Source organism: Bacillus rossius, chromosome 1 (assembly GCF_032445375.1).
Source record: "Bacillus rossius redtenbacheri isolate Brsri chromosome 1, Brsri_v3, whole genome shotgun sequence".
NCBI classification, from domain to species: Eukaryota; Metazoa; Arthropoda; class Insecta; order Phasmatodea; family Bacillidae; genus Bacillus; species Bacillus rossius.
Window position 1 is genome coordinate 71,914,900 of NC_086330.1, and position 20,118 is coordinate 71,935,017.

The window sequence follows — 20,118 nt, forward strand, 5'->3', positions numbered from 1 at the left end:
GTGAGGTTACAACTTTACGTACAAGAGAACTTTACTTTTAAATTGTGAAATGAGGTTTTAAATAATGGACCGACAAAATGTAAAGTCACTAGACTAAAGCTCACTTGCTCGTCAATGATGTGTTTTTTTATTAGTCGCCAAAATATTTGATAAACACTTCAGGTATTAACTTTTTACAATATTAATTGTAATTTTTTTCGTTTGATTTGTTATAAGACGTAATAAACACGATTAGCCTAAATACTGCTGTAAATAACTTGGTTTAGCGAAAACTCTCGTGAGCCAGCTTGCAAGGTTTACGCGCTCTTGTGTGAACGACACTAGCTGAGGTAGTGACGACGCGCGCGAATTATGTTCTCACGCCGATGAGAAAACAACATCAAACTCGCCCAAACACCGATGTTGCTTGGCCTACGGTCACTAGCCGCGTCGAAGGCGGAGGGTTCACTGACGTTTCGGTCGACATTGCAGTCACCATCTTCAGGGTAGCAGTAAATGTCTGGGCGTGACAGGGGTTCCAAGTGGTGACATCGGTTCGTCCCTGTGCCCAGGAGAAGGGCATGAAGACATTAATCTCATACGTTTCATAACACGATATCCATCCGCGCTTTAGTCGTACCATTTAGATAGCATCACTTTACATGCAAAAACATGGTATCAAGATCTCCTCACTCTGGAGAAAAAGAAGAAAAAAATCACGAAAAAGTCAATGAATTCACGCGAAATCCTGGAAAATTCATGGACATTTCCCAGAGATAGTAATTTGAGGGTAAAATATCATGCACCAATATGCCATCACCCAGACTGAGAAAAAAAATTTTTTTTCGGATGGTGTTTTAATGCATAATCATACGCACCATGCAATGTTCTGTTTGAACTAGTCCAATTATGGAAAGGGTGGAGACTGGTTTTTCTTTATTACTTTCTTAAAATTGCAAAATTGGTACACCGTGAATTTTTTTTTGTTTGAATAAACAAATAGCTGTTTATATATGGCGAAACAAATATTTACTTACTGTAGTAAAATATTTTGTTCGCCTAACGGATTTTGGCTAAGTAACAAAACTGATTTGTTAACCTAACAAAATGATTTCGTCAACTCTACTGTCTATTCCCACCACAAAATATTTATTTGTATCAACAAAATATATTTATTTTGCTATATATAAACAAATATTTTATTGAGGCAAACAAACCTTTTTCTCAGTGTAAGTTATTAAAAAAAGAAAGGAAATTTGCAATTTTGGTCATGGAAACTCAGGGAAATTTTATTAGAGATTTGTGTGGACAACCTGAGCATAACTACCCTCTACCTACGAGTGGCCTAATGGACCTAACACTAGTCTACGGGAATACCGCACCGCTTAAACTGCTACAGTCAGTGAGTTGCTTTTGTCCGTAATTGTGTATTCACTCAACTCTACGTCATGATGTATACTAAGACATCTCTCTCTTTTTGTCCTAAGTTTCTATAAAAAAATTACTTCAATTTAGGTTACATATCTATTAAAAGGTTCCATACGAGTATAATACTAGTTAATTGTGCAGTTTACTTAAACCCACAGCACGGTTCAGCATGTTTTATGCACATGTTGAACTTGTCGAATTAACATTTATTTGGCTGCTCAACATTAAATGAGAGGTTGTTATTTAACGTCCTGACATGTGACATTTGGCAATCAACCACATCACAGTTTATGATTTATCAGCCTAATTTCCAAGTTGGCAGTTAGGAGTAAAGGCCCTATCACACGATGGAAGTTCCTCGGAAAGTCTTCCATGCCAGCTGGTATGGATGGTTCCGTGGAAGAATTAGCAGAGCTCTGACCGTTTGCTTGGAAGTTTTTGTAATCGGATGTGTTCGCATTTCTGTGGAAGGTTTCGTGCAAGGTAGATATTTTATCCAATCATAATGAAGCCACAACTGAGTAAGCTACCAAGCCACAATCTCATAAGAATAACTTAGGGTCAGACTCGACCAATTTAAACTACTTGAATGAGCAAACACTACAAAAAAATATTTTTACATATAGAAAACCTCAACGTTAACAGAAATAAACAGAAACTGTAGACTAAAATTGAAGTCTTCAAAACGGCACTAGTGTTTAAAAAAAAATAACTAAATAAGTGAATTTGTATTTTTTCCCCGTAAATATTAGTTTTGTATAGACAAATGTATTTTTTTTACAATAAATGAAGTTCACTTGTATATTGATAATGCTAATGGTGTGTGATAGATTATTCCACAGAAACTTCCGGGTCTGCTGTCATGGAGGCTTGGCTAGCAGTTTTGTTGAAAGCTTCTAATGGAGCCTATACGAAACATTCCATCGTGGAAATGTGGGGATCAGCTTCCTGCTGGCTCTGTAAATCCTGAAATGCCAACGGAAAATCTGTCAATAGGGCTTGACATAAGAGTGGTGTTCCTTCGGGCGGAGTCTGGGTTGAATTTTCAAACATGCGTGACAGTGTGTCCGCTACTATGTTCTGTGTACCACGAATGTGCTGGATTTTGAACTTCAAGGAGGAAATTTTTGCAATCCACCGCCCGAGTTTCCCTAATTGTTTCGGGTGTGCTAAAAGCCAGGCTAATGCCTGATTATCTGTCTCTAACAGGAATTCCCTGTGTTCTATAAATTGTCGGAATTTGTCAATGCCAAATACCACGGCGAGGCATTATAATTCGTAGATCGAGGAGGCTTTCCTCTCGGCGTGGGTAAGTGTCCGCGACGCAAACGCAATGGGCTGTCTGCAGCCTTCGACTTCCTGTGACAGTACTGCGCCAATAGCCACCCTGGACGCATCAGTCAGTAAAATGAAAGGTTTGGTAAAGTCTGCCATGCGGAGTACAGGCGGGGAAGAAATCGCCTGTTTTAAGAAATTAAAAGCTTTTTATTGTTCCGGACCCCATGTGAAAGGTGTGTTTTTCTTACGCAACATATTTAGTGGTGCTGCGTGCTCAGCGAAATTAGAAATTTATTTTGAGTAAAAATTTGCCATGCCAATAAAACGTGAAATACCCTTAGGGTTTGTAGGAGGCGGAAAATCACGAATAGCTTGTGTACGTGAAGGGTCATTGGTGACTCCCTTGCTAGAAACCAAGTGTCCTAGAAAAGACAGTTCTTGGACTGCAAACTTAACCTTTTTTGTGTTGACTGTTAACCCTGCTTTACGAAATCTACTTAGGACTTCCTCTAAATGTTTGATGTGTTCTTCAAATGTTTCTGAATATACGACGACATCGTCTAGATAGTTGTACACTGTTTTGAATTTTAGATCTTCTAGTATCTGATCCAGGAGTCAAGTTAGTACTTGGGCTCCAGTGGTCAGTCCAAATGGTACTACTGTGTATTAGTACAAGTTCCAAGGGATACAGAAGGCTGTGATGGGTTTTGAATCCGCAGTAAGGGGAATTTTGTGGTACGCAGAATTTAGATCAAACACACTAAAATATCTGGCCTTACTGAACCAATGAAAAGCAGTGTTAAGGTCTGGCAAAGGTATGTTTTGTATGACTATTTTCTCATTAACTTTTCTGTAATCAATTACACATCGTTGTTGATCCTTGCCCTTAGGCACCAGAAAGGCTGGGGAACTGTAGGCGGAGGTCGAGTGTTCGATTACACCTTTGTCCAAAAGCTCCTGAACATGATTGCGCATCGTTTGCATCTTAGGACCTAAAAATTGATAAGGTTGAGATCTCACTAATATTTTATCCGCTAACTCAGTTTGGTACTCGGTTAAATTCGTGCGACCTAGTTTACTAGTCAAGACATCTGGAAAACTGCTGCATAATTAATCAATGGCGGCCCGTTGCTGTGTATTAAGGTGCTCGTGTGAAATGGTGTTTCCCTGATCCAAGATGGCTGCCGCTGTGTCGGCAGGACTCGAAACTATTTCCTCAGGGGCCCCAAACGGAATAGGATTATCCATATTGAATTTGAAAACAAAATTCTTAGCCTGAAGATTAATGATTAGACCTGTGTTGGCAATGAAATCAGACCCGTAGATTAGGTCTGTGGCCAGTTGATCAGACACCAAAAATGGGAAATTCCATGAATATAAATCAATGTTCACCTTGATCATAACTGCTAACTTTGTATTTAATGGCTGCTCTGAAGCTGTGTAACATTGTAACTTAGTGGTCTCAGTTCTTAGAATTAATTTGCTTTGTTTTAACTTGTTAAACAACTGCCCAGAAATTAGACTGCGCGCTGATCCCGTATCAATTAGTCCACGTACAGTATGTTCGCCAATCGTTGTTACTGCATACGGAATTAATGTAGGAATATTGCCAAACATTTGGTGGCACTTTCTCTTGCCCTTATTTGTAGGATCAACACACGTCCTACATGAGTACGTGTGCGTTGAATTATCATTTCCCTTATTTTTGTTATTTCTCCTACTATTGTGCTTCCTTTGTTTGTTTGTGACCTCGCTTGTTACTTTTATTCCTGGTTTCCTTGTTCTTGTGATTATTGTTTTTGTGTAATGATTTTCGTTATGTGCTGTCATTATTTTGCTCAAGTTGAACTTCCCATTCATAAGAAAAAATTTTAACACTTGAATTTTTCGGTGGCCCTAAATAAGGTTGTTTGGGCCACCGCGTTATGCGTTTTTTGGAGTGTCGTAATTTTGTTTTTTGTTTTTGTAGTAACACTGGGACAGGGAATGTCCGTCTCTTTTGCAGAATTCACAATACACATTTTTTTTATATCTACCTTGTGGCCTTGAAGAGAAAAATGTATTGCCCTGATGTTTCTGTGCTGCATTCTTATAGTGTGAATTACTGTGCTCCGTTCCCGCGCTGCTACCTTGTTGACTAGCGAATGTAGCTTGTTTATTTCGCTGAAAATCAGCGTGCTCTATGTTTGTGGCATGCACGCAAAGTGCCCGTCACGGCGTTCCTCTCAACGAGTGGACGGAGCGAGTGAGTGACCAGCTCAGAGGAGCCGCCCGTGACTGGTGAGACATGGTCGGGGAAGGCGAAATGGCATTGGACGACTTCACCTCTCGGCTGGAAATCCGGTTCGACGACGCGCGGGCAAGGGCGCAGTGCCAGCGCTCCCTCTGGTGTACCCCGCAAGGTGACGACGAGGACGTCGAGTCATTCATACGAGCCAAAGTTCGACTTCATCGCCGTCTTACCACTGGAAACCTAATCGAGGCTCTTGGACTGGTGGTCGAATTGATGAGGTGGGAGCTACGCCCACATCTGAGGGGCGCCACCGGACGTGACCTGGAGGACTTCGTGCAACTGGCCAAGGAAATTGAGTGGGACGTGCAGCCCCTACCGCAGCCGCTCACCACAAGAGCTCGGCAATAGGGGACGGCGCAACAACAGCACATAGCACCAGAAGACAGGCGGGTGGTGGTGCCTTACAGAGGTCCGGCACTTCAGAGCACTACACTGGCGGGCGAGGTGCGGGGACGCACTCCCCCGACAGCAACAGCATGCCTGCCTGAACATGTGATTCCACAGAACCGGCACGTAGGACACCGAGCACCACCGCCACCTGTCACGTCAGGCGTTCGTGCCACGCACCACGTGTCGATGCCCCGCCCCGGGTCGCCGCCACGCCACGCTGACTCGTCAGCGCACTCGGCGACTTCGGCACCACCTGCGGGACGCGACCACGCACCACCGCCACTTTTCACATCAGGCGGTGGTGCCACGCACCACGTGTCGCCGCCCCGCCCCGGGTCGCCGCCGCGCCACGCTGACTCGTCAGCGCACTCGGCGACTTCGGCACCACCTGCGGGGCGCGACCACGCACCACCGCCACCTGTCACGTCAGGCGGTGGTGCCACGCACCACGTGTCGCCGCCCCGCCCCGGGTCTCCGCCGGCTCCATGCTGACACGTCGGCGCACTCGGCGACTTCGGCACCACCAAACCGGCTGGGACGAGCAGGTGACAACGCGAGGGGCCTGATCCATGTGCCGGTCCTGGTCAACAGGCGACCTGTTTATGCCCTGGTGGACACTGCGGCCAGCCACTCCTACATCGCCGCCCACCTGGTACCTGAGGCAGAGCTGGAGCTGGGGGAGGAGGACGTCCTCCTGGCCACTCGTGGGACCCGCGCGCTCACGTCTGGGCGCGCTCAGGTAACGATCACCATTAGAGATATGAGCAGTCAGACCACCGCCCTGGTGCTGCGGTAGTTGAGGGACGACCTCATCCTGGGGCTCCCGTGGCTCGTCCAGGAGGACACGTTAATCGACGTAAGGGACGGTAAGGTACACGTGGGACGTGCGAGTCGCAGGACGGTGTACAGCATCGGTGGGGACAGGCCACTCGTGACCGCGCCAGCCATCACCATGGGGGAATTGCGCAATGAGGTACCTGCAGAACACGTAGACCGGTTCAACAAGGTTCTAGCACAGCACCCCCAGGTGTTCGCGGCCGCGGACATGTTACGCCGCACCACAGTGACGCAGCACACAATCCCTACACGTCCTCATGAACCTAAATTTGTAAAACCTTTCAGTTTCGGACCCAAAGAACGTGAGGCCATTCAGGTACAAATAGCAGAAATGCTACGTGACGGGGTAATTGAGCCGAGCGAGTCGCCCTACAACTGTCTAGTGGTGATGGCGAAAAAAAAGGATGGCTCACTCAGGTTTTGTGTCAACTTCAAACCCGTCAATTCCGTCACCATACCAGCACCCCCACCTCTCATTAACTATAACAGATGCACTGGCAGGACTGGAGGACGCCCGCGTTTTCACCTCATTAGACCTCAAGTCAGGATATTGGCAAGTCCCAGTATGCCCGGAGGACAGACCCAAAACAGCATTCACCGCTCCCGATGGCCGCAGATTTCAGTTCTGCGCCATACCGTTCGGGCTGATGGACGCCCCCGCGACCTTCCAGACCATGATGGTCCGCGTCCTGGATGGGTTCGTGGGCAAGTTTGCCGCGGCCTACCTGGACGACGTGATTGTCTGGTCGCGGATGTGGGACGAGCATGCGCAGCACCTTGCCATGGTCCTCGAACGGCTGGCCAGACATGGGCTGATCTGCGCGCCCCACAAATGCCACGTCGGCGCTACGGAACTAGAGTACCTGGGTCATATTGTGAGCGCGGACGGATGCCGAATCCTACCAGCGCAACTCGACCTAATTGAGTCTAAAACCGCACCACGTACCCGCAAACAATTGCAGCAACTCATAGGCCTACTCAATTGGCTGAGGGGCTTCATTCCCCACTTCGCCACTGTCACGGCGCCGATGACAGCCCTTCTCTCCCCCAAGAACAGGTTCAGGTGGACAGACGAGGCGGACCGCGCGCTGGCTGACGTGAAGCGCTTGTTCCGGGAGTGCCACACCCTCGCCCGCCTCCGCCCCGAGGAGCACGTGTTCCTGCAAACGGACGCTAGTCAGGAGGGGAAGGGGGCGGTGCTGTACCAAGTAGGTCCGGAGGGGGAACGGCGCGTAGTGGAATACGCGAGCGCCAAGTTCAGCCCAGCGGCCCGACGCTATCATGTCAATGAGCAGGAGTGCCTCGCGGTCGTGTGGGCGGTAGGGCGCTACCGACACCACCTGGAGGGTAGGCCATTTACCCTGCATACTGATAGTCAGTGTCTCAAGTGGTTCGACTCGGCACAGGGCCGGAAGTCGAAATTCACGCGGTGGGCCCTGACACTCCAAAACTTTGACTTCCACGTCGAACACATTCAGGGCCCGAAAATCAACTGGCTGACGAGCTATCACGACACCCCGATCCTAACACCGAGTATCACGACGAGGGCAGCTGGGAGGAGCTGCTACCACCCGTAGGACACCCCGCGCACACCCCGGGGACAGGCGAACCCGCAGTTCTGTACGCCCCCGCTTCCAACACAGATCCAGACACGTCTCTCCCGGACATGCTCACGGCCCTACATCGTGTCGTGCTGGAGGCGCAGCACGACGACGAGTCAGCAAAAGGGTGGGTGGCCAGGTGCGGGGAACAGGTGCAGCCGTACCACAGATGTGTGGACGGGAAGCTGCTGACACGGGTACCAGGGAACATGGAGGCCTGGAGAACGTACGTACCCGCGGCGGCCCGTTCAGCTGTCCTAAACTTCTACCATGATCACGACCTGGCCGGCCACCCGGGCGCGGAGCAAACGCGAGGGGCGCTAAGTCGGGAATTCCACTGGTCCGGTGTTGCCAGGGACGTCCGCGACTACGTGCGGAGGTGCCAGCTGTGTCAGCAGCGCACATCGCGGCGAGCCGACGGGGTAGAGCAGCAGCAGCCCCGCAGACCAAATGAACCCTTTCACACACTAGCCTTAGACATCATGGGACCGTACCCCCGCACGTCACGCGGGAAAAGATTTTTGGTTGTCATTACCGATTTTTTCACCCGCTGGGTCGAGGCCTTCCCAGTCTCCAACGTCAGGTCAGGCACCATCTTGTCCCTCCTAGAAACTGAGGTTTACCCACGATTCGGCTTCCCGAAGGTACTTCTAACAGACAATGGATGCCAGTTCACCGGGGGGCGCTGGCGAGCCGGATGCCGCCGGTGGGGGATTTTCCACCATACCACTCCTACATACCACCCTCAGGCCTATCCCACCGAGCGGAGGAACCAGGAGATAAAGGTTCAGCTCCGCCTCCGCCTCGGGGAGGATCATTCAAAGTGGGACATACACCTGCCCAAATTGCTGTATTGTCTGCGCCGACGTACCAATGTGGTCACGGGCCACTCTCCAGCCGAGCTACTCCTGGGGCAGAACCTGGCCCTCCCTGGAGAGTGTCGGGTGGCCACGGCGGCTACCGAGGACCTATGGGGGAGGAGATCGCAGCCATGAGGGAGCAGGCATGCGTAAAACAGACACAGTTCCTGGCTCAAAAGACACCGCAATCTACCCGCCCTCCGGCTCAGCTTGAACCCGGTCAGTGGGTGTATGTGCGGCAACACCATTTGTCTTCCGGAAAGAATAACTTCTGCGCGGGGCTGGCCCCCAAGTGGTCTGAACCCCGCCAAATTCTGTGGCGAACCGGACTATCTACATACACCGTACGCACCCCCAGCGGGCGACCAGCCAAAGTGCACCGAGACGACCTGCGTCTCGCAGTAAACGACCCGGCCCCAACAGGGGCGGGACCCCCGAATGGTAGGCCACCAGACACACCTCCGAGCCCGACTCCGGGCTCGCCCGAACCGGACGTAGCTAGCCCGCACAGACGCCACAATGGCTACACAACGTTCACTTCACCTAATCCGGCCCCAGCAGGGGTGGGACCCCCGAATGATAGGCCACCAGACACACCTCCGAGCCCGACTCCGGGCTCGCCCGAACCGGACGTGGCTAGTCCGCACGGACAACACGACGGCCACGCAACCTCCACTGCACCCACACAAGTGTCAGATGCGGGGAGTTCCGCACCAGGAACTTCAGCCGGGTCCACAAACATCATGGACTCTCCGGTCCCCAACTGCCTCCCACCCAACATCCTTCCTCTTGCGGCAGACAATATCTTGCCAATGGCCAACCTAGACCCGACCTCTCTGGATGAGGAGGAGACTCACCTTGTCTGGCAACCGGACGATGAGGACACGAACAATGGGGAGGACGAAGTCGATGAGCCCTGGTGGCCGCTGGACGTCAGCTTGAGTGAGTCCACGTTTACCATGTCCATTGAGGAGCCTACGTCAGAGGGAGAGGGGGAGACGGTACAGAGGTGGTATCCGCAGAGGCGGCGGCGGTTAATGACCCGCACGTGCTGCTCACAACCGCAGCCGACAGTTGGAGGCTCGACAAGCTCTAGGAAAGGGCGCACAGCTGTTAACAGGATCAGTGATGAGGGGGAGAGCCAGACAATTTTAGATATTAATGTTAGTGAAAACGCCGTCCCTTCCAGGCGGGCACGACGCCCTCCGATCCATCTGCAGGATTACGTCACCAGAAACATCTAGAAACAGGGAAATGCAAGTGTCCACGGGGTGACTAGCGCACACCAGGGAGGGCGACAGGAACAGGCAACACCAATATTACTTCCTATCAGAGTCTCACACCGTGTTCCACAGGTACCAACACACTTAGGGGACTACTTCCTGGGTCAGATCATGGCGGCGGAATCCCGAGGGATGATAGGGCCGTCTCCAGCTCCGGCAAGGGAGGTCCCGCACCCATTTTTCGGCCCGTTAATAGGCTCGCAATCTCATACAAACAAAAGCCCCCAGGGCTCACGATTCACACCCCCCAGATGGGTTAGCCCAGAACCACCATTAATTCAATTATAAACAGATTCACTAGGTATGCCACGCCCAGGTTCCCGCCCTGCCTGACATCCTGAGTGCGTCGAACCAGTGCACCACTTCCATGCGTGTGAGGAGCAGTTTTGTTGAGCATAACGGCCTCGTTGGGGGAGGGGGGGGGGGATTTGACGCCAACTGCCGGTGCTCCCTCTGGTCCGCAAAGGTCGTTATGCCACAACAACACTTGCTCCTAAGTGCATCGAACACGCCCGAGCGTGATGTCCGCCGAGTGTGTGAAAGTGCGCCGCGACGAACACCAAAGCGACGTCAGCGCCCGGCCGGGTGTGGCAATGCGCCTAATTAATTATATAATTATTTTGTCAAATTAAAACAACTAAATTAATAACAATTTAAAAGAGGATTCATGTAAGGGAAATTATGTCTAATTGTTTTATAAGCATATATTGTGTAACTTGTCTTTAAGTCCAAAACTGGCCGGGTCGGTTTTCCCGCGTTCCACGTGGTTAGGCGCGAGGCCGCAGGGCGTCTCGCGCTCAGTTACCGTTGGGAGCTCGCAGGGGTCGGGCTCTCCGCGAACGTAGGGCCATCAGCTCTAGCATCTCTTCAACATTTCAGCAATAGTGTAAGTTTTGTAAATCTTTTAATCTGCTCGGCGCCGACCCCAACCCAGTCGCACGATATTTCGTGCGACTCTTAACTTATTAAATTCTCCCCATCAGGGAACTTTATTTTCATACGTAATTCCATGTCCAGTTTAAGGACCGCATAGTAGTGGTACGCAATTTCCGGCTCATTAGCCAATTAATCGTCATCGTCGTAGATCCTCCGTAATAAGTGTTGAGAATAACACTGACTAACTTTCGCCTTTTAATTATCATCATTCTAAACGTGTAATGTGTAACATGTGTTCTATCTAAATAACTTTCATTTCCAAGGGACTTTTACATGTACGTCTCCAGCTGGCGTTTCCAAGTAATTTCAGAGACGTTAATATTTCGTAGCAGGCTAGACTGCAAATAATCCTGAACATAGGAACTTTTCTACGTATTAACCAGCCAGCCTAAGTTGTGGCAACGCCAGTTTCGTGTTTATGTGCTAAACCTTTCATAGGGACGAGAATCCACTGTTTCAGCTTATCGATATAACTTTGCAATCTATCTTGGTCGCGCGCGCCGTTACGTACAGGGATACGCGTGTCACAGCGGTCCGACAACGGACGCGGCCAGTATCGGGACGAATGAGTGTATCAATACTGAATAAAGTGCAGTGTCCTGTAACTCGTTTACCATTCATTTACAAGGCGTCCTGGGTGGCCTGAATAGAGTTGGGTTGTTACAGCAATTTTCGGTATCTGTTCCAACCTGATACTGATACAGCATTGTACCATGTTACAAGTCTCTGATACTTCTGTATCAGATGGTCCCAGGAGGCAACAAAGCTCCGCGTACGCAGACCGTGCGACCGGAATGAGAATCTGATACATTATTTATCACGCCTGGTAATTCTCTACCTCTGATACTCTCATGCCCGCCTGATACAACCAGTATCAATCAGTTCAACATTCACTGCAGTTCGTCCTGGCCATGTATCACCATGTTGCGGGCTGTCATGCTTTGTAGTTAGTATCTTTATAGTGAAATAAGGAATGGATAAGTGCACGAAAAAGACTTCATTTGTGTGGAATTTTTTCACGGAAAATAATGAGTTTGCTAATTGTAATTTGTGTAAACAAAAACTGAGTTATAAATCATCGACTAATCTGAAGAAACATTTGAAACGTAAACATTGATATAGTATGCTCACTAATGTACCTATCTGTTTTTTTTATTTTTTATTTTTGATAAAATCGTGAATTTTTAATGTATAAAAACACTAGTTACTAATTGTTTTCGAAAAAAGAAAGTCCATATGTTGATTACATCTGTTATTAGTGTCAACTGAGAATTTATTTGCATTTTAATAGCTGTTAGGTGCACAAATATAAATATTATATCTTGTATTAATGTACTTTTTAATATTAAAATTTCATTAGTTTTATTATTGAACGAGACGGTGCACGCACTGCGCACTGAGCGTACTTTGAAGTAGGACCATAGAGTAAGTAAAGGGAGAGGCGCCACTCCCATAGTAATGATCGTTTGCTTAAATTTGTAAACAAAACCCTTGCGATCATACCATTTCTTTGCAACTTGACAACGAAAAAATTACAGCCAGATACAACCTGAAAAAGGTTTAGCGCGTGATAGTTGGCACCTTTGTAGTCACCATATTTTATATTTTTTCGATAAAGGATACAGATATTGTGAAATTTCTTTATGTTAGTCCTTATAATGGGACGTTAAACTATTTCCGCAAAAGAAAAAAAATTCCGCAATAGAAAAAAAACCTTGGTTCAAGGTGGATTTGAACCCGCGAACACCAGGCCTGAGAATACTCGATTCATTTAATCATTACGCCTTTAACCGCACGACCACCATATCATTTAAAATTTTGGTTACAAGTGTGTGTACTTATTAAATATTTTTCTGCACTAGTAAAGTCCAAATTATATAATTAGATTGAAAAACTGATGATCGTTTAGTAATGAATTTTAATTCTGTTTATTATATTTATTTTCCACTATTATATATTTTTTTAATTTTCAAATTCAAAAACTACAGAAGTAGCTAGCAGGTAAAATGGAGAACGACAGGCCAACGTCCTCTAATTTTCGTTTTCGGCAATATGCCACGCAGCAATTTTAAAAATATAATCTTTCACTTTCAAATCCCATTATTACCACGAGACAATACAAAGATGGCCGTATGTAATTATAATAACTGGATATGTAATAAACTAAAGATATCAAAATTTGTAATATTTTTTTTTTCCGATGTTGGTGAAACATGGTATGATCTAATTTTTAAGGATTCAGGGCGCGGTTACACGGGAGTCTGAACTACTTCAGGTGAACATGTTCAGCTGTTGAGTGCGGTTACACACAGTCTGAACATGTTTCGTTCGAGGCCATTTCTCATTTAACTTAAACAGGTTGGCAAAGTAGTTCAGATCGACATATCTTCTACATTAGCCTCTGATTGGCTGGTTAGAATATAAACAGTCTTTTGCAGAAATTCTAGATGGAAAGTGTTTCTGGCACAAGTTCGAGTAATATTTTACCGAATGCAACAAAAAAAAACAACTGATAATTATACATATTTTTTAATTTATCCTGACCTTAATTTTCTTAAAACTGAGATAGGTACTCTCGCTCAAAAAATAATAAAAAATAAGTTTAAAAATTTTACTGTGCATGTTTGAATTCCCGATTTGTAAAAAAATATTGAGCAATATGTAAACACATTTCATTTCTGCTGATAATGCTGTATAAACAAGTGAGAAAATCCCGCGTTTTCTGGATGCAATTAAAAAATAGAGATCAACAACACAGTCATTCGTTGACAGTAGACAATCGGTTTTAGAGCTAAACACACTTTTCAGCAACTACCGTGTAACCGCACACTTTCGCGTTTGTAAACGTGTTTACTTAAACATGTTCACCTGAAGTAGTTCAGGGTCCCGTGTAACCGCGCCCTCAGTTTGTCCTATCTACTGTCACCCCCATAGTACCTCTATGGTCACCCCCCTGAGTAGGACAATAAACAAAACGACTTGTAACCAGGGCTGCCACTCTGATATTCATGAAAAACCTAGATAACCTACAAAAAAACCCAGACACATGGGTAAAAAACCCAGATGCGTCTAAAATGCTATCGTTGAAAATGTTTGCGTACTAATTCAAAATTTAAACATAACTGGTTTTAATATAAAACAATTAATTACCTTACAAGACTGAAAACGGTTAAATACAACCAATACAAGAAAATTACACTGCAGCAAAATGGCTGTATAAGTAATTCTTGGACCAGCACATATCATAAAAAAACCTACAAATATATACATGACAAAACAAACACCATCACTGCATTCTTTAAACCGGTAATTGTTTTTATAAAACTGCATCATGTACGTTAGTCTTTATTCAGAGTCTGATTCTACAAGATTGGGTTAAAGGTTAATTGTTGCATTGGTTTTGTGTTCTGCAAGCCTCTTTGAAGAATGTGTCTAATTTAATATTCGACTTAGCTTCTTGAAAACTAGTTTTGTGTTTATATGTATTTTTGTGTGTGAAACACATAGACTTGTTTGCATTTATCAAACAGATATTGCAACAGATACAGTAGCTACTACCTTTATTATTGTTTTAGGTATAAAAATAATTAAAATTATAAAAAACCTAGAATTGTTGGAATTAATTATTTAAAAACCCAGAAATCCAAACACCATTGGAAAAACCCAGATCTGGGTGGAAAAACCCATGAGTGGCAGCCCTGCTTGTAACAATATCGCTTTGCGCCTCTCCTTCAAGGCTTCAACGCCTTCCCCTGCGCTTCCTCCCCTACATTCTTTCCCTTCTTTATCCCTTATTCGTCGTTCCTGCTCCCTCCCCTTTCACAAGCTCCGCCCAAGTGACCGTCATCTGCGATCGGGTACTGCGCTCATTGGGCGTGGTGTTGTTCCAGGTGAATTCTGAACTGATACTAAAGTCTCTGATACTTTTCAGGTGTACTCGTTTGACGTTCCTGATACAGGCGCATATCAGTGACAAAGTATCAGTTTGATACTTTTCGACCCACCTCTAGGCCTGAACAGCCCAGGTAATTTCCGAACCGAGACGCGCTCCTGCCTGCAGCCACGAGGCCGAACCCCCGTTAAAACCCCTGAGATCTTTTACAACGTCAATATTTAATTAAAAAATTAAAACAGGCAGCGGGAGTGGCGTCAACTTTTTTTGGGGAGTATGTATTAATTAATTATGCTGGCATTTTATCTATTATTGTAATTGCTAACATATGCCTTATTTTTATGAATGGCAGCCAGCTGGTGTATCCAAACGGGTCAAGTTGAAGACCAAAAAGTAATGCTCTCAAGACGACTTGAGTTTGTCATATTCAAAGGAAAATGCTGTCATGTGGTTGTAACAGACTTGTTCACATGGTAGGAGGAGGCCTTACCTGTATACAATGTACTGACGTCGTACCGACCATGGCCTTTAAGCCCGTGCTCCGCACCGCCAGTACCGTATCCCGTTTTCGAAGCGCGCCCCTTGCCCAGCCGGATTGAGTCAGGCGAGCGTCCCGGGCGTGACCCCAATAGACAACAAACCTTATTAAAAGTCACCGCGGCCACTGGCCTTAATTAAAATGTCCGTGACTAGGATCGTGTCAGATTAGAAGAAATCCAACTATGACAGCTCACAGTGAGACAATATGTTGATAAATACAGTCGCCAACTTGATGTCACATTTTAAATAATTAAATACATTAAAACTATTGTTAAGCCTTAAGCACCCAATTACCAGGTGGTACATTTTAATTGGGCACCTGGAACATGTTTTAACTGGTAATATAGTAAATTAAATTAATATATTTTTTTTGATGCCGACTCACAAAGAAGAGAAAGTTTCTCTTCCTTGCGAGGCGGCCATGTCCGGCAGTCTCGAACCACTCCGCGCCGGGAACAGACGTGTGTCCGTGGGCAGCATCAAAGTTTCTTTCATTTTATTACTTTTTATTCTGTACTAAATCTTTAAATTTAAAACCTTTTGTTAATTCACCGCTGCCCACGTCGACTCGGCGCGTATTTTGCGGAGCCGGGCCTATCCCGACCGTCTTAAGTGTGATACCGCGATACGTATCGTAGCACAAAACGTACGGTACTGGCCGACTCCAGCGAAAGTGTTTTTATTTAAGGACGCCGTGCATATGCCTGCCGGCTGCACACACGTAAGTGTTTCGCCGAATTTAGGAGCCCGCTCATAGAGCACCCCCTGCACCCGTTAATGTTCGGCGCTGGCCGTCTCCAGCGAGCATCGACCCGCGTCCCGCGAGACTGCCGTGGTAACCATTAATGTCGAGTAGCGTTGTTTTTTCTGTGTTAATCGTGTAACGGCTAGACGTCGCCAAGTGTTGGTGAGAGTGTTTTGTAGCGGGACTAGATTAAAGGTAATTCTCACCAACTCGTGTATGCTAATTTTCCGGAGTCTCCCGTCCCCCACACGGCCGAGCGGCCTTCACAGTCAAGAGAGAACCATTCAGGGTAGATTCAAGCCGTGTACCTGGCGGGGCACGCGGGGGCAGAGTACCCACGACCCAACATCAACGGCCTAGCAGTCCGCTAGCCTGGCGCCCCTCCGGACAAGAGCACCGCGACGCCCGTAGCGCCCGTCAGGTACCCCCCGGGCCTTTCACATAGGTCGGGTGACGGCAGTACTCAACAGCACCAATGCCAATATGCTCCAACAAGTTTTTTTTTTCTAGATGGGGGTACCCCTGGGACCAGAAGTGGTCAGTTGACTTAAATTTCCATAAAGAGCCAAACAATTTTGAAAATTTATCCCACAATTATCCAATTGATCTGGGTTTTTTGTATTTCTTTTTGCAGTTACATGTGCATTAAATATTTACATAGCTATTTTATATTGAACATTTTAATGTTTCATTTATTAAAAATATTCACGATGTTGGAAATTTAAACTTTGATTATCTTGAATTTTATATCTTTGGTGAACTATAGAAACAAATACCCGAAAGTGAAAATGTAGCATTGTTGTTTCAGTGTGTATTTATATGTCAAGTATTTTTTGGTGTGTTAGTTCAAGGTTTTTTCACATAAATATGTCATCCTACGACAGAAAGTCAAGGAAGAAACCAAAGAGATGTGTTTCAAATACAGCAGAACTACTGGTGAGTGATAACCAAAAATGTCACTAGGTTTAAACGCCTTATTGAAGGAAATATTAAAGTTTAAGCAAATACACATGCAATATTGTTTGATGATGGGTCACAAGAAACTCCTGACTTTCTTCAATGTGCTTTTTATTCATTAGACCAATCTAACAGTAGCATACTGGTTGGTGGGCACATTAAGGTGGCTACCTGCTTAGTTGTATAATCTTTACGTGTTATTGTTTTGAAAGGGGTTGTGGGGGGCACTATTGGCGACACTGGGTCATGCATCATATGAAACAATTTGCTAGTTACTATTAGGTATTAAACTTGCATGCAGTCTTCACCCTGGTAAACCACCTGTAAGTTTATATCCTACTTACAATATTGTTTACCCTAGGAAACACTGCATATAATTTTTTATTTCTAATTAAAATTTTTTTAATGGAATCCATGAAACTAAACCCCATTGGAAAGTGAAATATCTCTTAAATGCTATTCATGATCAGGCACCTTTTAGGCTGGTATTCCAAGGTACATAAATAAGTTTCTCGAATTCGGCACATGTGCAGAGCTCATTTTTTTATTGATTTTTTTCCAGGTGGCAAACCCGCGTCTGGCACCATTTACTCATATATAGTCTTTTTTTTTATATAATTTTGATTGTACCAAGCGTGTTGGTGTGCCAAATGAAATTTCATAATAGCAAAATATTCTTGAATACATTTTGTACACTTTACTATCTACGACAAGAAATAATCACAACTTTAAAACTAGGTACTTAAAATGTAAGAGAGGCAGTTTCGTTTTTTCCGACAGTGCAGCTTTCTGTAATATTTTTGGCCAAATCGATTATATCGTTTGTTGGCAAATGTTTTCTTATGAGAATATCTTTGAATTCCGCGTTTGTAATTCTTGAATTGAGATAATTAAGGCCCGTCTACAATAGCAATGTCCTAAACTGTGTCCGAAGGACACTCGTCGCTGATTGGTCCACGTGACCCTCTGACATCATGCGTCAAGTGGGCGAAGGTCCGAACCTACCTGGTCTGAAGACATTCGTCAATTTGAACATTTTGTCCCAACCTGTGTACTTCGGACACAGAAAAAGAACTGAACACTTACGATATTTGAATTTCCCGTTTGAAACAGTGGTGTTTGTTTTTGTTATTGAAGGAAATGGAAGGTGTTGTAAGTCAAGAAGAGCCACTTTTCCTTACTGAATAAATATATAATATTGAACTCCCACAACTTTCATAAGTTCAATCTTAAACTACATAGCATCAAAACAAAAAACAAAAACATTTGGTTTTGGCACATTTACTGCGCTCTGGTGACAACTTTAGAAATCAATACATTCGGACATCGGACATCGCTATTGTGGACAGGGTAGTTTTCGGTGAGACAATGTGACATCACTCACATTCGGATAAGGACACGGACCACGCACAGGTTCGGACTATTGTAGACGGGCTCTTAGAGGAATGTTTTGAACAGAGATTGAAAGTGTTTCATATTTCAAAGAAGGAAATTTTCACATTGAGCTTTATGCTGATATTAATTATAGTGAATATTTAGGGCGGTATACCAAGACATTTGAGTAAGGTAGCGAATATGCACTGCCTAACTGAGTCCCTGTAAGGTATCAGATCGGCAGCCGTTTTAATAAACGAGGACTTGTGCGAGGCTATAAACAGTTGTACCTACTTCGTGGAATCCATCGTAATTTTAGCTTATTTTTCAAAACTTTGAAATTATAATGTGAAATAAAATATTTAATTTTGGTTGTACAAGAATAAACGATGAATTTTTGGCCGTATTTATGTATGCTGTTTTTTAAGATATTAGAAAGGGGGGGGGGGGGGAATTGTAATCGTAAAAGTTCCGTTAAAGTTCATTAAAAAGGAAAATATATATATATACAGTTATGGATCAAATCGGTTTACAGATAGGACACCAAAAATCAGTGCCTTAAAAATAAGGGACTGGCCGTGTCCTATCGTGCACTTGGAATATGGTTATGGTACAGATATTGCATATTCAACACCTAAACCCTTATTTTTGAGTCTTGGAATATGGCCCTTAGTTATTTGAGCAATTTCTTTATTTCGTAGTGACGCTACTCCCGCGGCCTGTTTATGTTTTAAAATTAAATATGAAAGCTTGAAAAGATCTCAGGGATTTTAATGGGGGTTCGGCCTCGTGGCTATAGGCAGGGGTGCGCCGTGGATCCGTATTCACCTGGGCTGTTCAGGCCACCCAGGACGCCTTGTAAATGATTAATAAACGGATTACAAAACACTGCACTTTATTTAACGTTGATACACTGATTGGTCCCGATACTGGCCGCGTCCGTTGTCGAACCGCTGTGACACACGTATAAATGCGGGCGAACAATACGCGCGACCAGGGTAGATTGCAAAGTGAAATCAACGGGTTGAAGCGGTGGCTACGTGTCCCTGAGTAAGAGTCAGTACACAGTCACGGAATTGGGGTTGCAACAAATTATGTAGAAAAGTAAACGAATAGCGGAAACCCTGTGATCAGGGTGGTTTGCAGTCTAGCCTGCGACGAAAAACTAAAGTCTCGAAAAGTTACGCAATCACGTCAGCGTGCGACGTACACGTAAAGTCTCAATGAATGGCAAGATAGTCACTTAAAACACACGTTACAAATTGCACTAAAATATGAAGAAAGTTACAATACGAAAGTTAGTCAGTATTTCACAAGATTCTCGACGATAACAATTAATTGGCTACTGAAGCCGAAAACTGCGTGCCATTATTACGCTGTCCTTAAACTGGACATGGCCTTACGTATTAAGTTAAAGATCCCTGTAGGGAATTAATTATTAAGCTAAGAGTCGCACGAAGTATCGTGCGACTGAAGTGGGGTCGGCGCCGAGCTGATTGAAAGATTTGTAGAAACTTACACTATTGCTGAAATGTTGACGAGAAACTAGAAGTGCTGGCCCGACGTTCGCGGAGCGTCCGACCCCTGAGAGCCCCTGATGGTAACTGAGCGCGAGACCGCCCGGCGGCCTCGCGCCTAAACGCGTGGAACGCGGGAAAACCGACCCGACCAGTTTTGGACTTAGAAACTAATTACACAACATATGCTTATAAGACAATTAGACAT

At 45.4% G+C, this 20,118-nt stretch overlaps 1 protein-coding gene across 1 annotated transcript in view; it reads right to left on the reverse strand.

Annotated features, from left to right (window-relative positions):
- The window catches only part of LOC134529689 (uncharacterized), a 117,825-nt gene that overhangs the window by 30,281 nt on the left and 67,426 nt on the right, over positions 1-20,118 (reverse strand). The gene's annotated exons all lie outside the window — the stretch shown is intronic.